The sequence below is a fragment of the Psammomys obesus genome, unplaced genomic scaffold (assembly GCF_907164565.1).
Source record: "Psammomys obesus unplaced genomic scaffold, mPsaObe1.curated_primary_1811, whole genome shotgun sequence".
Lineage (NCBI taxonomy): Eukaryota > Metazoa > Chordata > Mammalia > Rodentia > Muridae > Psammomys > Psammomys obesus.
The window spans coordinates 22,817,438-22,836,428 of record NW_026596091.1 but is presented as its reverse complement, the minus strand read 5'-3'; the positions used below and the strand labels follow the sequence as shown (position 1 = coordinate 22,836,428).

General features: G+C 36.9%; 1 protein-coding gene across 1 annotated transcript in view; it reads left to right on the top strand.

The window, feature by feature from the left end:
* Positions 1 to 18,991, top strand: part of Tmtc2 (transmembrane O-mannosyltransferase targeting cadherins 2) — a 419,447-nt gene that overhangs the window by 208,040 nt on the left and 192,416 nt on the right. The window lies entirely within an intron of this gene.

The following is an 18,991-nucleotide window of genomic DNA, read 5'->3' as shown; positions in this document are numbered from 1 at the left end:
TTACAGTGGCGTTTCTTGCTTTAAAACAGTGTTACAGATGAGATCCATTTATGTGAAACTTGTACCTTCTATCCTGATTGTTGGAGAGACGTGTACTCAGCATTCCATGCTTTCAATAGAAAACTTACTTCCTTGTGTTCCTGACAATATTTCCACAGGAGACATAGAATTTGTGTTACCTGGAAATGAGGACTAACGTAAGAATTTAGAAGAATACTTACTGCCTTTATTTTAAAACATGAATAATATTCATCTCTTTTGTTATAAAGTGGAAGTCCGTTTATCTCGCTTAAATGTGTACTCCATGTCTTATTTGTCAGGCTTTGGCGGAGGAAATATCACAAGAGTTCAAGGCAAGCTGCCTCTGAGTCTCATTGTGACTTAGGCATGGGTATGATCAATGTAAGGTTTTCAGTGGTTAAATATGCTCATGGTTGCCAAGTAGTTAGTCCATTTTAATTTAAGATTCCTCAGTTAACTTAAGTGGAAGGGTTTTTTTTTTTTTGTTTTTGGTTTTGTTTTTTTGCTATAGAATAAGAATATCAATTGTACATTTCTTTGCTGCTTTTTGTATAGAAAAATTATTTTAGCCAATCTCAAAATTGATAGACATGGCAGAATCTGTTTTTTTGTTAAAACACAAAATGATAAACCAAAAGCTGTCATCACAGTTTAGACAAATTGGATAGTGATAGAAATGAGAAAAAGGAAGAAAAAAAAAGGTACAATTTTTAGTGCAGAAATACATCACAGTAAATGGTGCTTGATAGTCTCATTTTTTTTCTAAGTAATTTTACTTAGCCTTCAAGGTATAGCTATTCATACACATTTGAACTTGGATCTTTCTTCTGTTTCTGACACAATTCTCTGTCAAGATCCAAATGTCAGAGGAACAAAATGCTTCCAAATGTACAATCTTTTTCATAGGTTGGTATATGTTGGTGTAGATGAAGATTCTGAGAAGTGATTTTGGCATCCTTATCCAGTTATCTCAGGTCAAGAGTTCATCAAGTGTATACACAATTCTGTATGCCAAGGACTTATTTCTGTTTATAATTTTTAGTAAGATGCAGGGGTTAATTTTGAAAGAGTTGTTTATGTGTATACATGAATGCCTACATGTACTTATGTTCGCCATGTGCATTTCTGGTGATTGCGGAGGCCAAAAATGGGCATTGAGTTTTATGGAACTAGAGCTATAGACAGGTGTGATCTGCCTTCTGTGTGCTGAATCTAGATCTTCTGCAAGAGAAGCGAGTGTTCCTAACTGCTGGACTATCTCCCCAACCTGGTTGTAGAGGTTTTTAATGAGAATTGAAGGAAGAGTTGAGCTAGTTCATCCTATGCAGTTCTTCAGTTCTCTTTGGAAAAAAAAAACAAAACAAAACTGTCATGTGGTTTTTCAAAGTAGTGCATAGGGTCCAAACTGAAAACTTGTTCAAATGATTGCAGTTTATTATTATTATTATTATTATTATTATTATTATTATTAATTACAATTTATTCACTTTGTGTCCTGGCTGTAGTTCCCTCCCTCATCTTCTCCAAATCTTACCCTCCTTCCCTCTTTCCATTCTATGTCCCTCCCCTAATCCACTGATAGGGGAGGTCCTCCTCTCCTACTATCTGACCCTACCTATCAGGTCTCATCAGGACTGTCTGGATCCTCTTTCTCTGTGGCCTAGGAGAGCCACCTCACCAGGGAGGAAGTGATCAAAGAGCAGACAACCAAGGTCATGCCTGTGGCTGCCCCTGATCCCCTTACTAAGGACCCACATGGACACTGAGCTGTTCATAGGCTACATCTGAGCAGGGCGTCTAGGTCCTCCTGATGCATGTTTCTTGGTTGATTCATCAGACTCTTCAAGGCCCCTTGGGCCCAGAAGTTTTGGTTCTGTTGTTCTCCTCGTGTAGCTCATGTACCATCCAGGTCTTTCTATCCCCGCCCCCCCTTTTATAAGATTCCCTGCACTCTGCCCAAAGTTTGGCTATGAGTCTCATCTGCTTTGATACCCTGCTGGGCAGAGTCTTTCAGAGGCCCTCTGTGGTAGGCCCTTGTTCTGTTTCCTGTCTTCTCCCACTTCTGGTGTCTATTCTGTTTCGCTTCTGAATGCTTATCTTCCCTCAAGTCCTTGTTGTTTCGTTTCTTTCAGAGTATAGATTTTAGTATATTTCTATATTATATGTCTAATAACCACTTATGAGTGAGTATATACTATTTATGTCTTCTGCTCACACTTATGAGTGAGTAAATACCATTTGTCTCTCCTGATTACCTCACTCAGGATGATCTTCTCTAGTTCCATTACAGAATACTTTTTAGCTAGTTTTTCTTTGGTGGTCCATACAATTTAGAACAAATCTATGTTGCCAGTATATTTTCTTGTCATTTCAAACTGATGCATGTAAGGAATTAAACCAAGATCTGCCAGCCTATCACTTGAGTCACAATGTTGTTTTAGGGATTTATTAAATTTTTTGGCTAAATTTCATGCTAAGCTGCTGTTACAAAGGGCTCAGATAAGAGGTGCTTCTTTCATGTGGCAATCTCAATATGTGCAACTCAGAGCTGATAAGATGGCGCCATGGCTCTTTGGGATCCCTGTTCCACGTTTGTTCCCCTGCCATCTCAATGGGTCACCCTGCCCATATGGTCCAAGATGGCTCATTATCACATCAGCACTTCAGCTGACAGGAAAGGGGAAAGGAGGGGTGGAATGTGGGTATACCCATTCTCTTTGAGATATATTGAAGAAATTGTATGTACTGTGTTTGTCCAGAGACTATTGGCTGCATCTATCTGTTGGAAAGACAAAAATATTAACTATGGAAGTCAAATATCCAGCCAAATGTCATTGCTCTGAAAGACCAGGAAGGCACTATTCAGATGCCAAGGTCAAAATAGCCGTCTCTGATGCACAGAAAGCAGAAGCATTTTTAGCTACTTAGGTCATTTTCAGCATTAACTATTGTAATGCTGTTATGATTTTTATGTTATGTTATGTTATAATTTTGAACCCAGTGTTGTGGTGATATAGTTTTTATATTATATATATATATATATATATATAATATTTGATCATTTCTTCCCCACTATAGTTAACTATCTAATAAGCTTCTTGGTTTGTAATATATCTTCATGCTTTCTTTACAGCACTTGACAACTAGCATACAACTTAGGCCTTTTAAATAAGAGTACTTAAATGAATGAGCAGCTGACCAGAATTATTAAAAGTACTTCAAGACTTGGCCTACTAAGTTCCAATTAGCTGCCTTATCTGCAGCTCTCATCATTTTTACTTGCTGGTAGGTCCATTTCCCAGGTAGTTTGGCTGCGAACCCAAGAGTCATTCATGCCTACAGTCTTCCTTTCTCATTTCATATCCATCCCACCAGTAATTCCTTCATGCCGTGTCTTTAAGAGTATCTCCAGCACCTCACCATGTTGTACCACCTCCACTGTCATCCCTCTGCACACAGCTGCCATCACCTTTCACTCGGTCAGTGATTTGCAACCTTCCTAATGCTGCAACTCTTTAATACAGTTCCTTATGTTGTGGTGACCTTCCCAACCATAGGATTGTTTTCATTGCTACTTCATTACTGTAATTTAGCTACTATTATGAAGCATAATATAAATATCAGATATGTAGGATATGTGATATACAATCCCATGAGGATCATGACCCACAGTGCACTACAGTATTATTAAAAGATTCCCACTTGAATGTGTTTCCTTTGTTTCCATGTTCTTTCATCATGCAATTTTTTTATTTCAGGTCAGACACAATGGACTTTGTAACACAAGTGGAGAGTTTAGTATGGGATTTTATGTTCATTGAGATTGGAATTTTATTATATAGTGTGTTTGTTGCAGTCTTAGATCCCCAGAGATGTCAAATTTCTCTGGTGGCTTTGCATTTTGTCTCACTTACTGTCTTGGGGTCTCCCTAAAGACTCTGTCTTTGTATTTGCATATATTAATATTCTGTTGCTATACTGGGTCCTTTTATACATGTCTGATAGTGTTCTGTTATCTTATGATTGAATCTCATCTTTTATAACCATGACCTTGCTCCTCTTATTTTCTTGTGTTCCGCTTCTTGTTGAGACAAGGACATTGAAAGTGACTTGAGCCAGATGTTCTGTTGCAAATGTCTTAACTGGATTTAGTTATCTTTCTTTCTACTAGAAAGTACCTTATAGAAAGCACCTTATAAGAAGGTGCTGTGTGTAAATTACTTGGGGATGAAAAAGTTAATTTTATCATATCTAAGCCCACTGACCAGAATTGCCAGGTATGTCCTTGGTAGACTTGTAAGTCTTAAGGCATGTGCTCCTGGGAGACTCACCTCTGCTGCTTTCTCTTTTTGCCTTTTTTCTCCATATTTCAGGTGGTGGTCAGCTTTGTGATGGGAGTTCACTGATTTTCACTTTGCTTCAGTTTCCTCTTGTCAGGACAAAGGAAAGCACCTCATTTTCTTGAATGTCTTGAGCTGAATGCTGATTCTGTGGTGATAGCCCTTTAGTGTACACTTAGCCACCATCGCTATGGAATTTTGTCGGTACACGTACAGCATTCCATATTCCACAGTCTTCTACTCATTCCTCATTCTTTTCAGAGCGAAAGCACAGAATCACAGAGACGGTGTGTATGTCTCGCAGCTTTGCCTTCCTATATCCCATTTCAGTCCTGTACACTGCTTTGATGCCTTTGCTTGATAAGTTCTGACCACTGAATGTATGCCTTTGTCATTGATTCTGCGTGGAATGTGTTTTCTTAGATATTCTCAGTGTGGTGCACTGCATCTTCCTCATGTCTTTGATGAGGGTCCTACCGCCAATAAGAAGTTTTACGTGAATTTATCACCATTAAAATGGCAGCGGTGTCTCTTTATGCTGCCTCCCCTATCTTCTTTCTATTCTTTATGTTTCTCATAGCACTCCTCATGATGCTGCTTACTGGCTGAATGTATTTGTCTGTATAAACTATGAGATAAGAGGGAAGAAATCTGGGCGTTTTGTACTTAAGGTGCAATATGGTGAGAGGAAAATGGCTAAGTCAGTGAAGTGCTTGTTTCACAAGTGTGAGGACATGATTGTCATTCCTGGAACCCACATCAAAGCATCTCAGCATGGGAATACATTGCACTGGTAATCCCAGTAATGCTGGGGACAGAGAGGCGGGAAGGTCCTTGGCAATGCTTGCCAGCAAGTCTAGCCTAGTCAATAAGTGTCATATCAGTGAGAAATTCTATCCTAAAGAAGGTGGCTAGTACTCCTGAAGATCATCCATGGAGCTGTTCTCAAGCCCCAATATGTGTACATATACACATGCATGTACACATTCCCATTTAAGCATGCACATTCACATATTCACACATGGCAAGGATGGTATATACATATGCATATGCATATACATATACATTACATATACATATATGTAATGACTGTGCCTACTAGAGAGAAACCACCTACTTAAAGGCATCTTGAAAGGTAAGCATTACAGCCATTGTCCTTTTTGAGTTTTCTAGTCAGTTTAGAGGTAAAAAGCATAAGCAAATGATAAGGAAAAGTGAAATATTTTGCTATTGATGAACCAGACACTGAGAGATGCTTTAAAAAAGGATTTATGATACAGGGACTGAAGTTCATTTGTATTTCAGGACTGTTGTGTGTGACATGGACTTTCATTTTGAAACAAAGCTCTTTTAATCTAAGTTTCTTGTCACTTTTTTTCCTGTTTGGAAAGTGCTTGTAATTCTGACTTCGGTTACTTCCTCAACAATTATGAGATGGAGAAGAATCTTCTGTTTAAAAAAAAAAAAAGGCTTCTGCCAATTTGTCACATTACTTAAGTCTAGCAGGAAATTAGAAACCCTTTAAAGGCAGTATTTCAGAATAATTTCTCAGACTACACATTGAGATTGTTTTCCTTCTTTCTTCAAAAGCTTTTGAAAATCTGCATCTGCCTTGTGTTCTTACAGAATGTGATTTTTAAGCCTCATGAAGCATTATACATTAAACCTGCTTCCTTTATCATGGATCCTGCAGACAGCTGCCAGTCATTAACTGATTGGATGCAAATGATGATGGGTGATGCCTGTTACAATGACTGTGTGGCTGATTTATGCTTTAAATCTGCATGGTGGAGACATGATACTGATTTAGATTGCGTAAACTAAAAATCTTGTCTCAGTCTGTGGTTGATAATATCAGAAGCTTCTGGACATAACTGATTACTGCAGATTGGAGATTTCCCAATGATTTTTGTATTTCTGTCATAAGCAAGGGGTGGGGGAAGGATTTGCCTTAATGGACAAGACATGTTGGATTTGAGATATTATTATTTTTTATTGCAAAACATTTTGCAAACTAGTTGATATATGTTTGCTTGCAAAAAGTATCTCTTAATTCATCACAAAGCAGCTAACCTCACGATTTCTTCCTCTTTGGCCTCTGTCTGTTTCTGAGGCTCGTTGTCCCCCCTACCTGTGTGGAACTTGACAGCACTGGCACCTGCCGCCTTGGTCCCCAGGGCGGTACACTGTGCCTCTCATTTCACACATTCCATCCTCATTCTCTGTTATGGTTTTAGCTTCCCCAAACGCTGCCTTTCTTTTCCTTCTCTAGTGTGTTACCTACAGTGCAAGCAGACAGCCTGGGGGTGGTGTCAGTAACTATCATTGATTCTCTGTGGCCTCCTCTCTCTAAGAGCTTTTTCTTCTGGGGGACCTTCCAGCATCTCCCACTCATCACCTTTCTATTCAGATCCCAACTACTTATAATCTTTATGCCAATCATCACAGACTAACAGAGTTTTTATAGATAAACATGAATGTATAAGCATAGACATAAATGGTAACATGCATGTAATGCTGTCTGCTGAAACACTAAACACATACTAAAACACACTAAAAAAATTTTAAGTTCCTGATTCAAAATACTCTGAGATTGGCAGTTAATATAGCTCGTAGAGTGCTTGTTAGCTTGCACAAAGCATTACTTTTGATACCCAGCACTGCATGAACTGTACTGGGTATCTGAGGCCAGCAACCACGGCACCCAGGAGGTGGAAGCAGGACAATCTAACTGCAGAGTCACCCACAGCTACACAGTCTTAGGCCAACCCAAGCTTCATGAAGCTCTGACTCAAGAAACCGAAACAAATATATAAACACGACCAGAACTCTTGGTTCCCTATGGCAAACATATGACTGTAATTTTTGGTTGTTTCAAAGACAAATTTTAAACTGATCAGTTAAGCCATTTAGCAAACAGTGGTTCTTCTCTTTGCAACTCTCAGTGGTTTTCCAGGCACCCTGCATTTGTTCTTCCCAGAGTAAATGGCAGATTTTTACTGGTGCCTGTATAGAAAGCTGTAGACAAGATACCTGTTTTCAGTTCTGCATCGTTTGATAAGTTTTCTTACTTCTTGGACTACTGTAAAAAAATGACCAATCAGTTTCAATACTATGGTTTCAAATTTTTAAAAAAGCACACACATCTAGTGTGTATATGTATAGGTGTCTGTGTGTACATATATATTAAAAATACTATTTTGTTCAGGAAATAACTGAAAGTTTGTCTGAATTCTAAATCTCTAAGCCATGTAATATTTGACAGTTGTGACTTTATGGTCTAAACTCTAAGTGAGAATCATCTTTAACTATGGTCTAGTGTAATTAAGTAGCCAGATTTGTAAACACAGAAGAGAGTTCAATTTCTCCAGTAATTTATCTTGGCACTTCAAAGGAAAGATGAAAACTTTTCAAAAGAGGTTCACATTTCATAAAATATTAAACTGATCAATGATGTCAAGAAGGAAAACCACTATTGTATTTCAAGGCTGACTGGCTGGACTAAAAAACTTCTAAAACACTGACTTAAAAAAAAAAATCAGCCTTTGGCAGAGTGCAGGGAATCATATGAAAGAAGGGGAGTTTGATGTGGAAAGGATAGGAGCTCCACAAGGACCAAACATATCTGGGCACAGGGTCTTTTCTGAGATGGACACTCAACCAAGACCTTGAGAGGATAAAACCTAGAACCTCTGCTCGGATGTGACCCGTGATAGCTCAGTAATCAATTGGTTTCCCATAGTAAGGGGAATAAGGACTATTTCTAACAGGAACTCAATGACTGGCTCCCTGACCTCCCCACCTCCCAAGGGAGGAGCAGTACTGTTAGGCCACAGAGGAGGACTTTGCAGCCAGTCCTGAAAATACCTGACAAAACGGAGTCATATGAAAGGGGAGGAGGTCCTCCCTTATCAGTGGACTTGGAAAGGGGCAGGGTGGAGATGAGGGAGGGAGGGTGGGATTGGGGAGGGAATGAGGGATACGGCTGGGATACAGAATTAACAAAATGTAACTAATGAGAATAATAAAAAAAAATCAGAACAAACTTGGAACAGCCTTATTAAAAGAAAGATGGTGCGAATGAACTCATGAATTCAGAGACTAATGTGAGATACGTGGTCAGAGACTAAGTTGTGCTTCCTGTACAGTAGAGTGAGTCTGTGTTCATGTTTTCAGCCCCTTGTCTATTGAGTAGGGGGAAAAAACATAATATAATAGGACTGAGCTGGGCAGTGGTGGCTCACACCTTTAATCCCAGAACTCAGGACCCAGAGGCAGTTAGATCTCTGTGTTTGAAGCCAGCCTGGTCTAGAGAGCAAGTTCCAGGCCAGCCAGGGTTACATAGAGAAACCCTGTCTCAAAATAACGATACTACTACCACTACTACTGCTACTAATTATTATTATAACAACAACAATAATAATAACAACAAGAGTTGGAAGGAGAAATTAAATAAAACTATCTAATTGACGGGGATAGGCCAAACTGTTAGTAAAGTCCCTTTAAAAATATTTGATTCTTGAGAAAATCAAGTGCAAGCATTTTTCTGTTGGAATTTAGTAGTCACAGAACTTCAAATGCTTATGCCTTATATAAGAATGAAAACAATACATAGACACAGGCAAGCAGTGCTCTGTGAGTTCAAGGCCAGCCTGATCTATATAGTGATGTTCAGGCAAGCCTGTGCTACAGAGTGAGGCTTTGTTTCAATAAAACAAAAACAAATAAACAAACAAGAGAAAAAAAAAAACAATGCCCACAGTTTTGTTCCTTATCTAACTCAATTGATTGTGTTTATGTTTTATGGCTAAAAAGTAGCAAGTCGTAACAGGATGCAAATGTGTTTTAAGATGAAGTTGTTGATTGCTACTGACTCTGTAGTTGAAATTATTCATAACAAATTTCTAGTGTGTTTCTGGACTTTAAAACTTCCTCTGTCCTGAAATTAGCACTGTCTTAGTCTGTTATCATTTATGTTCTGAAGAAATCGAGAGTACTTAGCTTCTAATTAAAATAACCCTGAAATTAAATTATTTTCCTTTACATATTTTGTTTCTTCAAAATGTTATATCATTGTTAATTAAACATTTACAGAGATATGTTCATCAAAGACACTAGTTGTTGAAAATATGTGTATATATGTGTATCTTATTTGTGCAGGTTAAAGTTTGGTACCAAGTTCCCATTTCGCAAAGGAGGAAAAAGTCCTGCCCCACTGTGTTTGAGGGCTGTGTCCCACTGCACATGTTTGCTTCTCTCCAGTTTTCATTTTTCTCCTTCTGTGCTAGATCCTTAAATGAGTCTAAATTAGAAGTTATGTATGTAGGCACCTTTGCTTTCATATTCCTATCACAAAAGCTTTTGACATTTCACTATCAGCTTTGTATATTTTGTTGGTTTCTTTCTGGATAGCTCCCCCTTTTTGAATTGAGGCTCTTTGTGTACTGCTGGCTAGCCTGGAACTTGTGTAGATTGATTAAGTAAGCAAAGCAAATTGATCACACATAATCATATGTGCATGCACGTGAGCCTGCATACACAGAGAGATGGGGGGGCAGGATGGACAGACAGACAGACATACTTCTTTTGAGGACAGAAAGAATTACCCAGGTTCTTACCTGCTGCCACTCCGATAATTCATTCAGCTATCATAAAAAACATAGCCTATGTTAATAATAGCAACCACTGCGGACTGTGTCTTCTCTGCAGGCATTAGAGGCATACATTGTAGCTATGAAAAGTTTTCCGCTGGCAGTGTTAAAGTAGAAAGAAATAGCTGCTTCACAGGTTCAGCACATTAGCCAAGCTAGATTTTGACAGGGATAGACTGCTGGTGTTTCAGTTCAAAACCCATTTCTTCGTAACTTGCGTAGAACGACGAGGCAACTTATATACTCACACATTTGGGGTCCTATGGATTAGAAAGTGGAGTAAGATAAGTGTAAGATTTTTTTCTTTCCCTTTCTTTTGGTCACAGTAGTCAGTTTCTAAATGTGTATCATGAACCACCAGCAAAGGACATGTGGTCTAAAATAGATATGCTTTTTAAATTTTAATATTGCACATACCGCCTCTGTTTTAGAATTTTTTTTATATTTTTCCATTGATGGTGTGAGTTATGTACTATCTTATACTTAAGACTCAAGGGTATTGTCCATTCATTACATGAATATTAACATATTCATGTAAATATTGAAAGTTTAAGATAGTAATTATTATGCTAATGTTCTCATTATACAAGCATATTAATTGCTTATTTTATACAAATAAATGTATTTTGCATTTTTCTTTTGCTGGTCACAATGATGTATTCAAATTTTCTTTTGTTCTTGACATTCTATTATTTCAAAGGAACCTTACAGACCCCCTGTCTTCATTATAGGATTGTGGTTCTGAGTCACTTTGTGGGAATTTGATACAACTGTTCAAGCCCTTACTGAATCAACTTAATATGATATAAAGAGATTCAGTACATATGTCATTCTAATATATACTCTCCAAGTGTTCTTTTGACAGTATTACTGACAAGAAGTTTTACTTATACTATTGAAGGAGAGATTTAATGCTTGATTCCACCCATATTTTTCCATATCCTGTCATTATAGATGAAAACTATGAATGTATTGACTTTTCTTTTTAATCTAAAGTACCAGTTGCTGATTAATAAGAACGTTTTCCTGGCCACATTACTATTAGGGATAAGTCAGAAAAAGATTGAAAGAGCAATCATTGAAAAATCCCATGAGAATGGGAAATTAGTGAGTGAGAGCAAGTCCAGGCAAAACCACGTTTCAAGTACCATGACCAATTCTGTTCAGTGATCTTGTCTGGGGAAGGAAGGATGGCTCATAGCTAAAGCTTGAAAGATGGTAGACTTTGCCGATGTTATAAAATCCTGCTGATTTTAGGTACTACTCTTAGGTAGTACACTAATACTAAAACACAGGAGGGTATATGTGAACGTCAAAATACACGCATATGTTTATCGGGGTATTGCAGTACAAACAACGTGCAGGACTATCACTGTTGTTACATGTTGAAAGACAAAGTTATCTTACCATTTTATTATTCTTTAAAAAAAACCCACACATTTAGTATGAGTTCCATTTGAAGTATCCATCTTCTGAGTAACAAAAATAAAACTGCTTTTTATACAATAAAATTACTGTAAATAAAATTTATAATTGCATTGGATTATGTATTCTGGTATCATTAAATCATATTAAACCACGTATATCTCATTCATGTCACATTTGAAATGAACCTATTTTACTTGCCACTCAACATTGTGCCATCACATACAGTTAACCAATGCATATTTACTTTCAGAAAAAATAAATTCCTGTGGTATGAAAGGACTTCTTTTGTTTCCAGAATCACATGAAGCAATGATTACATGAGTAGTAAAAAAGATTAGTCTACTGATGTTGACCTCCTCTGTTGTTTCTACTGAGAGCAGGAATGAAAACTGCAAAACCACAACTCACATTTACATTCATCTTGACATTCGTGGCAGTTTAGTTGCTCTGGTTCCCTCTCATTGGCTTCTTTTTCTCTGTTCCTTTGCAATTGAGATCAGGAAGTTTTACATAATTAATTAACCTTTGTATTTGCTGCTGATCTTTACCAGGCAGCACTATCTGCATAATATGTCTGAAGTCTAATAATATGTCTGAAGTCTAAGCCTTCCACAGTGGTCAAAATTTAAAGGGCTTTTGGAACCAGAAAGGACAAACATATCTGCCACCTCAGAAAGCGTACGTTGGCCTCATTAGATGCATATGATATTTTGCCTGACAATGGTGCTTAATCTGAATAGAAGCAGTTCTTACCAATATATTAGGCACATGTCCATTCCTATTTTCTTTACATTTTTTTTTTTCTGGCACAAAAGTACTGGCAGAATTTTATCTTGCAATCCTTTTATTAAAAAATAAATAAAACCACTAGCTTTTGGTTTCTATACAATTCAAAATAGAGAAATCGAACTTAGAGACTTTTCTCCTTCTAATAAACATAAGTATTTTAAAATTTGAAGATTCTTACATTTCTTTTACGTATTTGTTTTTCATGTAAAGTCTAAAGATATAGTTTAAACTTCTTACGTTAACGTGAATTTTGGCTCAGGGTGACAGCTCCTACCGAATTTGACTCTCCATTTTTGTAGTGAAATGACAATGCTAGTACAGTAACCTGAAGAGGCATGATTACTCTGTTATTGACAGAGTAATACTCGTTATTAAGTAATCGGATGTCAAATTAAATATCAATTAAATATCAATGTTAAGAGATTTGTTTATCATTTTAGTAAATTTTCAAAGTGCAGTGTATATTAAATCTTGAATAACTATAATACTTTTGACAATAAATAAATATAAGCAAGTTTTAAAAATTTTAACATATATACTAAATACTTTAAACAGAAGCTCACCTACCTAGATTGGTTCTTTAAAACACCAGAGGTATAAAATGGCAGTCATTTAAGTTTGAGTTTACTCTGTGGTCTTAAAAACCTGAATGAGAGCGTTGGAAAGTTGGAGGTATTCATTTATTTCTGTAAATGACTCAGTTCCTAGAAGGACCTCAATTTGATTTTCTCTTTAGAAGGACTAATTGTTCTTCTCCCTTTCCAGGAATATAAAATAAAGCCTGACAGATTGTGGGCTGAGTCCAAGAGGAGCTGTCATTGTGAACTAAGTTCAATTTTCACCTAAGTGGGTTCATGTTAGGTGTAATTGAATGTCCTGTGATGGGTTTTTGAGGGCCTCTGAGTGAGCTGTTCATTTCCTGAAATTTTCACTTTCTTATTTATTTTGAAAATAACTTTACAGATCTTTTTTTTCCTCTTAAACTTTCCTAGAATTATACAGAAACACCTAGTAGTCTTCCATTAATATATGCCTAATCCTTGGATATGCCCCACAATAATTGAAAAGTATTTATTCAGTTCCATCACATTCCAGGCTTGTTCATAACATCAGTGGGAGAAGACCGTAGTCAATGCTCTGTGTCTTTGAAAAACAACTGTTTGTCGACCCATATTGAATATGTTCAGTTTCTGGTGTATAACCAGAAAAACGTAAAAGTTCAGGTTGCATTTTATAAGAAATGCAAAAGTAATAGTGTGTGCTGGTGGTTTTGCTTTTGTCTGGAAAGTGCATTATTGAATATATTATGAACATGGGTACCAAGTAGGGGTTTTTAATGCCTGTTTTTTTTTTTATTTTTTTAAGTTATTTATTTATTCACTTTACATCTTGATAGTAGCCCCCTCCTCTCAGTCCCAACCCACACACACCCCTCTTCCCCCATCCTCCCCTTTCATTCTTCCCAGAGAACAGGGAGGTCCCCAGTGGGTATGTCAATGCAAGACTAGGCTTGTCCTCTCCCACAGAGGCCAGGCAAGGCAACCCAGTTAGGGGGATGAAATCCAAAGGGAGGCTATCAGAGTCAGATAGGGCACAACTCCGGTTGTTGGGAGTTTCACTTGATGACCATATGTAGCAGGGTATGCCTCTAGTGTCTCTAAAAGGATGACATTGGTAGAATTTTGGTTTTTTTTTTTTTTTTCATACTATCTTTTAGTCCCAGAACTATATATGTAAGGCACATTGTAATCATAGTAGGGGAAAATATCCTTAACTCTAAAAACCAGATGAGGCCTAAGAATATATTCAGATCTTTATTGCTAATATTGTTTCCACTTTTGGAAGTAAACCAGTTTTCCCTTTAATAAAGTGGTGACTATTACCGTATCTTGGATGCTTTCAGGGTTTTAAAGACCAGAACACTGTCAAGTCCATAGAAAGCTATAAATGTAAACATCGTTATTTTCTTCTTTTTGTTATTTATTTATTTGTTTATTATTTTTCTTTTATTTTTAAGTTTATATTATATATCATTTTTCCTTTTCTTTTTCTTTCTTCAAACCCTCCCATATTCTTCTCTTTGCTCTTTTTCAAAGTCAAAGCCTCTTTTTTCAATAATTTGCTGTTACATACATACATGTAGATACAAACAGACTGATAGCATGGCTCATTTACACAGCACAGACATGGTGTGGAGCAGAATTTATTGTGAAGATGCAGACATTTAAGCTCTGCTACCCAGTACTTCCTCTCCCCCTTTCCTTTGCTTCTATTTGTTTGTTTGTTTATCCTGAAAAGGAACTCCCTATGTAGTCCTGATTGTCCTATAACTCTCTAAGTAGATCAAGCTGGCCTGAGAATGACAGAGATCTGATTTGAGCAATTTAATGTAATTTTTTTTTTTTTGCATAATAGCATTAAGTAAGTATTTGGGGACTTTATTGGGAAAGAATTATAGAAGATTATATTAACATTTTTAACAAACATTTTCCTGAGCTTTATTTCACTGTCAATAGAGTTTAAAGTGCTACCTTGACTCAGGCATTACCTGTTCAAATATATCTTTAAAACTTGGCTGATTGAGGTGTTATACAATCCTTTGGAAAACTGTAATTTCTTTTTCAATAAAATTATACTTTTAAAAGTCATTATTTGAAATTGTTACACTCAGACAATGTATGGTTTAAAATATAAATACATATGGTTTATGAAAATGCAAGCTCTTCAAATATAAACTGGTTTATCATTTTAAGTACAGAAGTGAAACTTTGAAGATAATTTCAAACATTTTATACTGTCTTACTATAATAAAAGTTTAAGTTAAAATGCTTAATATTATATTTATTTATGGTTTTTCAAGATAGGGTTTCTCTGTGTAGCCTTGGCTGTCCTGGAGTCCCTTTGTAGGCCAGGGTGGCCTTGAATTCATAGCAAACCGCCTGCCTCTTCTTTCCCAAGTGCTGAGATGATAGGTGTTCACCACCATGGCTGGAAGGATGTAACATGATCCCATTTCTATTCTTTAAAAGAAGATAGGTGTGATCTCAATTTCCTCTCCTTTCATGTCTCTTCCTTCCCTGCTCTTCAGCTGAGTCACTTACATTCCTCCTTTTATGGTTACTTTTCAGACCAATCCCTCCAAGTTCCCTAGTTCATTTATTATCCTGTTTATTTCTACTTCTAAATTAATTTTCTCCTTGCATTTGGATCTCTCTTTCTCTACTTCTCTCTCTCTCTAGAAAAGTTTTTCCTGTGTAGCCCTGAAAGGCCTGGAACCCACTCTGTAGACCTAGACCAGGCTTGCCTCAGTCTCAGACGTCCACATGCATGTGCCACCATGCACAGTTTGAGTTTTGCCTTTTTGTTTTTGTTTACTTTTTTGATAGTATAATTGCAACATTTCCCCTTCCATTTCCTCATGTCAAGCTTCACATAGACCTTCCTTATTCTCTTTCAAATCTATATTCTTTTTTCATTAATTGTTTTTGCATGCATACATATATACATGTATATGTATATATTGCTAAATATAACCTGCTCGGTGTTTATAATGCTGCCTGTATTATGGATGTTTTCGGGACTGACCATTTGGCATTAAATAACCAATTGGGGTGTTCTTCCTTGGGATGGACTATTTCTCCCACTCTCAGCATTGCTTAGCTGCCTGTGGTTCTTCATGTAGGGTTGAGGCCTCCTGGATTTTTCTCTGTCCACATTGGCATGTCCATTGGTGTCATACTTGTTCAGCTCGTATTTAGGCTCTCATGCTGGTGAGACCATGTAGTGTTGCCATTTCTGGGAGAGACAATCTCATAGCAAACTCCTTTTATCTTCTGACTCTTAGCATCTCTCTGCCTTCTTTTCAACAGTATTACCTTAGTCTTAAGCTTGGGAGTATTTTGTGGATATATACACTGGAACTGGGCTCCATAATTGTGATCCAATGTCTCATTTATTTTCTTAGATGTTTCATGTACCATTGTCAAGTATGCAGTGACATTTTAAGTATGGATCATTTTTTAATACTTATAATGCCTTGAGTGACATATTTTCAGTATTTGTCAGCCTTTATGGATGGTTCATATTAAAGTGTTTACTTGGTGTCTATATTTCCTGAGTGGATTGTTGTAATTCCCAAAGTGTATCCAGTGTACTGTCAAAATGGAAGAGCCCCCTACCTATTCCCCATTATTAGTTAATGCCTAGGCAAAAATCATTAAACACTCCATGGTGTTTTCTTCGTGGTGAAAATTATTCTGGGAGTGGAATTACTGGTCAGCACTTATCTGACTTTGTGAATGACATCTATTGGCTTGACTCAATCCTGTCAAATGACAACAGACGGGCTGTCCCAGCTCACACCGCCCCAGCAGTTCAGTAAATCCTGGATATCTACACAGGATCAATTTTCCTTGTGTTTCTTAATCTGTAGATAAAAGATGTTTTATTATTGTAATATTACTTCCATGGATTAGTAAGAAATTTATGGGCTCCTCTATAAGTTTTCAGGTATATCCAGTCATATGTGTCCCAGGATAACTGTGAATGTGGCTCAACCCAAAAATCATAACCTCATTTAAGACATGAACTTTCATGTGCATTCTCTTGGTTCCTCAGCATTTAGCTTATCCACTGTTGTCATCATGCTTCTCTATCTTTGTACATTTAACTTTTGAATTTTCTTGGTTTTTACCTTTTTATTTGGAAAATACAATCTACTTTCAATTTACTTCTATATCATGGTTAGCATAAATTTTAAAAGTTATTTAGTAAATGATGGTAAAATATTGATTGGAATTACATAGAATTCTTTACTAATTTGTATGGGACTGTCAATTTTATTAATAAAGATGACTTGGTTAATATCCACTTTCTCTAGTACTTAAAAAAACTAAATAGGCTACAATGATTAATTCTCTACCTTTCTCTTTAGGTGTGTAGATTTCATTATGTTTATCATATCTTGTAGGTCTATATAAGCGAGTATATACCAAGTTTGTCTTTCTCCTTCTGGGATACTTCACTCAGAATGATCTTTTCTAGATCCCACCACTTGCCTGCAAATTTCATGATTTCCTCCTTTTTGATTGCTGAGTAGTATTCCATTGTGTAAAAATACCACAATTTCTGTATCTATTCCTCCGTTGATGGACATCTGGGTTGTTTCCAAGTTCTGGCTATTACAAATAAAGCTGCTACGAACATGGTTGAACAAATGTCCTTGTTGTGTACTTGAGCAAATTTTGGGTATATACCTAGACTAAAGTGAAATCAGTAAACATTTAAAATTTAATTTTTAATGCTTCATATTAATGAAGTTTTCTTTAACTGTAATACATATATTTGTATACTTTAGCTGAATTTTAAATGGTTTTTCAATTCAAGTATAATCTCCTTTAACTTTTAGTTTTATCATTGAAACTTGAAAAATGAACATTTATCATGAAAACAATCACTACCTACTTCACTAATTATTTTTTAAGCCATTCTTTGGGGTAACTTTCTATGTTTTTAAGTGAACATTTTAATTTTTTCACTGTCATCTATTGGTAATATCTATAGAAAAAAAGTCATTCCCACTTATATTTAAAGGAGTAGAAACGCTGACAGCAGTTTTCCCAGCAAAACTATTTCTGTGACGATTTTCCTGTTAATTTTGGTAGCTCTTCACACATCTGTTTTGACCATCGCTGAGGATCAGAGATCTAAGGATTTTGAGAAGGAGTTGTGTTTGTCATTGAACATGATGACATCCTCTGTGTAGTTCAGCCAGAGACAAGTACAGCTGGAGGAAAGGAAGTTGCTCCTGTTAGTTCTTGCACTTGGAGAGAACATTATGTTGTGCGGAACTGGGGATGTCTCAGGCTCTGTGCAATGGGAGGATCTTCTGCTTAGATGACTGGAATGGAAGGCCCTCCTAAGGAAGGATGGTTTCTCCTGAGATTGGATGTTGGGATCATTTTAATTTTAATTCAAGTCTTTCATTTAGCAAGAAAGGGAGTTGCTTGGCATTTAGTGGATTATACAGTAGTCTTTGGCTTCTTTGTTTTTTGTTCAGACAAACTTCTGAAGTGCTAGTGTTTTGTTTAACTCATCACAGTTTCTGAGAATCTGTCTGAGGCTGGGATTCTGAGAGGCGTAGGACCCCCTGGCCTACTCCTGAAGGTTAGATGCATTCTGGGTATCCTGTGTTCTTCCTTTCATTCCTGCTGTCTTTAATATGGAATGTGCTTAAAACATTTTTAAAATGTGTGACAAACTGGGTAGTTTTCTTTTTCTAGGTAGAGTAGGCAATGGCTTATTCATGTAGATCATGAGATTTATATTTCAACAAAAAGCAGAAACTTCCTTCACAGTGCATATTCCCCTCAATTAACTTGGTGAACCACCTATAACTTCCAGGTTTTCTCCCTTTGAAATGATGCTCTCCTGTCCTGACAGCTGGTTGTGGTGGTGCATGCCTTTAATCCCAGCATTCAGGGAGGCAGAGGTAAGCATATCTCTGTGAGTTCAATGACAACCTGGTCTACAAAATGAGTTCAAGACAGCCAAGGCTACACAGAGAAAGCCTGTCTTGAAAAACAAAAATACAGAACAAAACAAACGAACAAAAAAGGAAAGAAATAACCCTCTCTTCACCTTCTGTCTTGCTGGGAACCATCCTCATTTTGTCACTGGATTTCTGAAGTTACTTTCTGACTTGTCTCTTTTTTTTCTTCCTTCCTTCCTTCCTTCCTTCCTTCCTTCCTTCCTTCCTTCCTT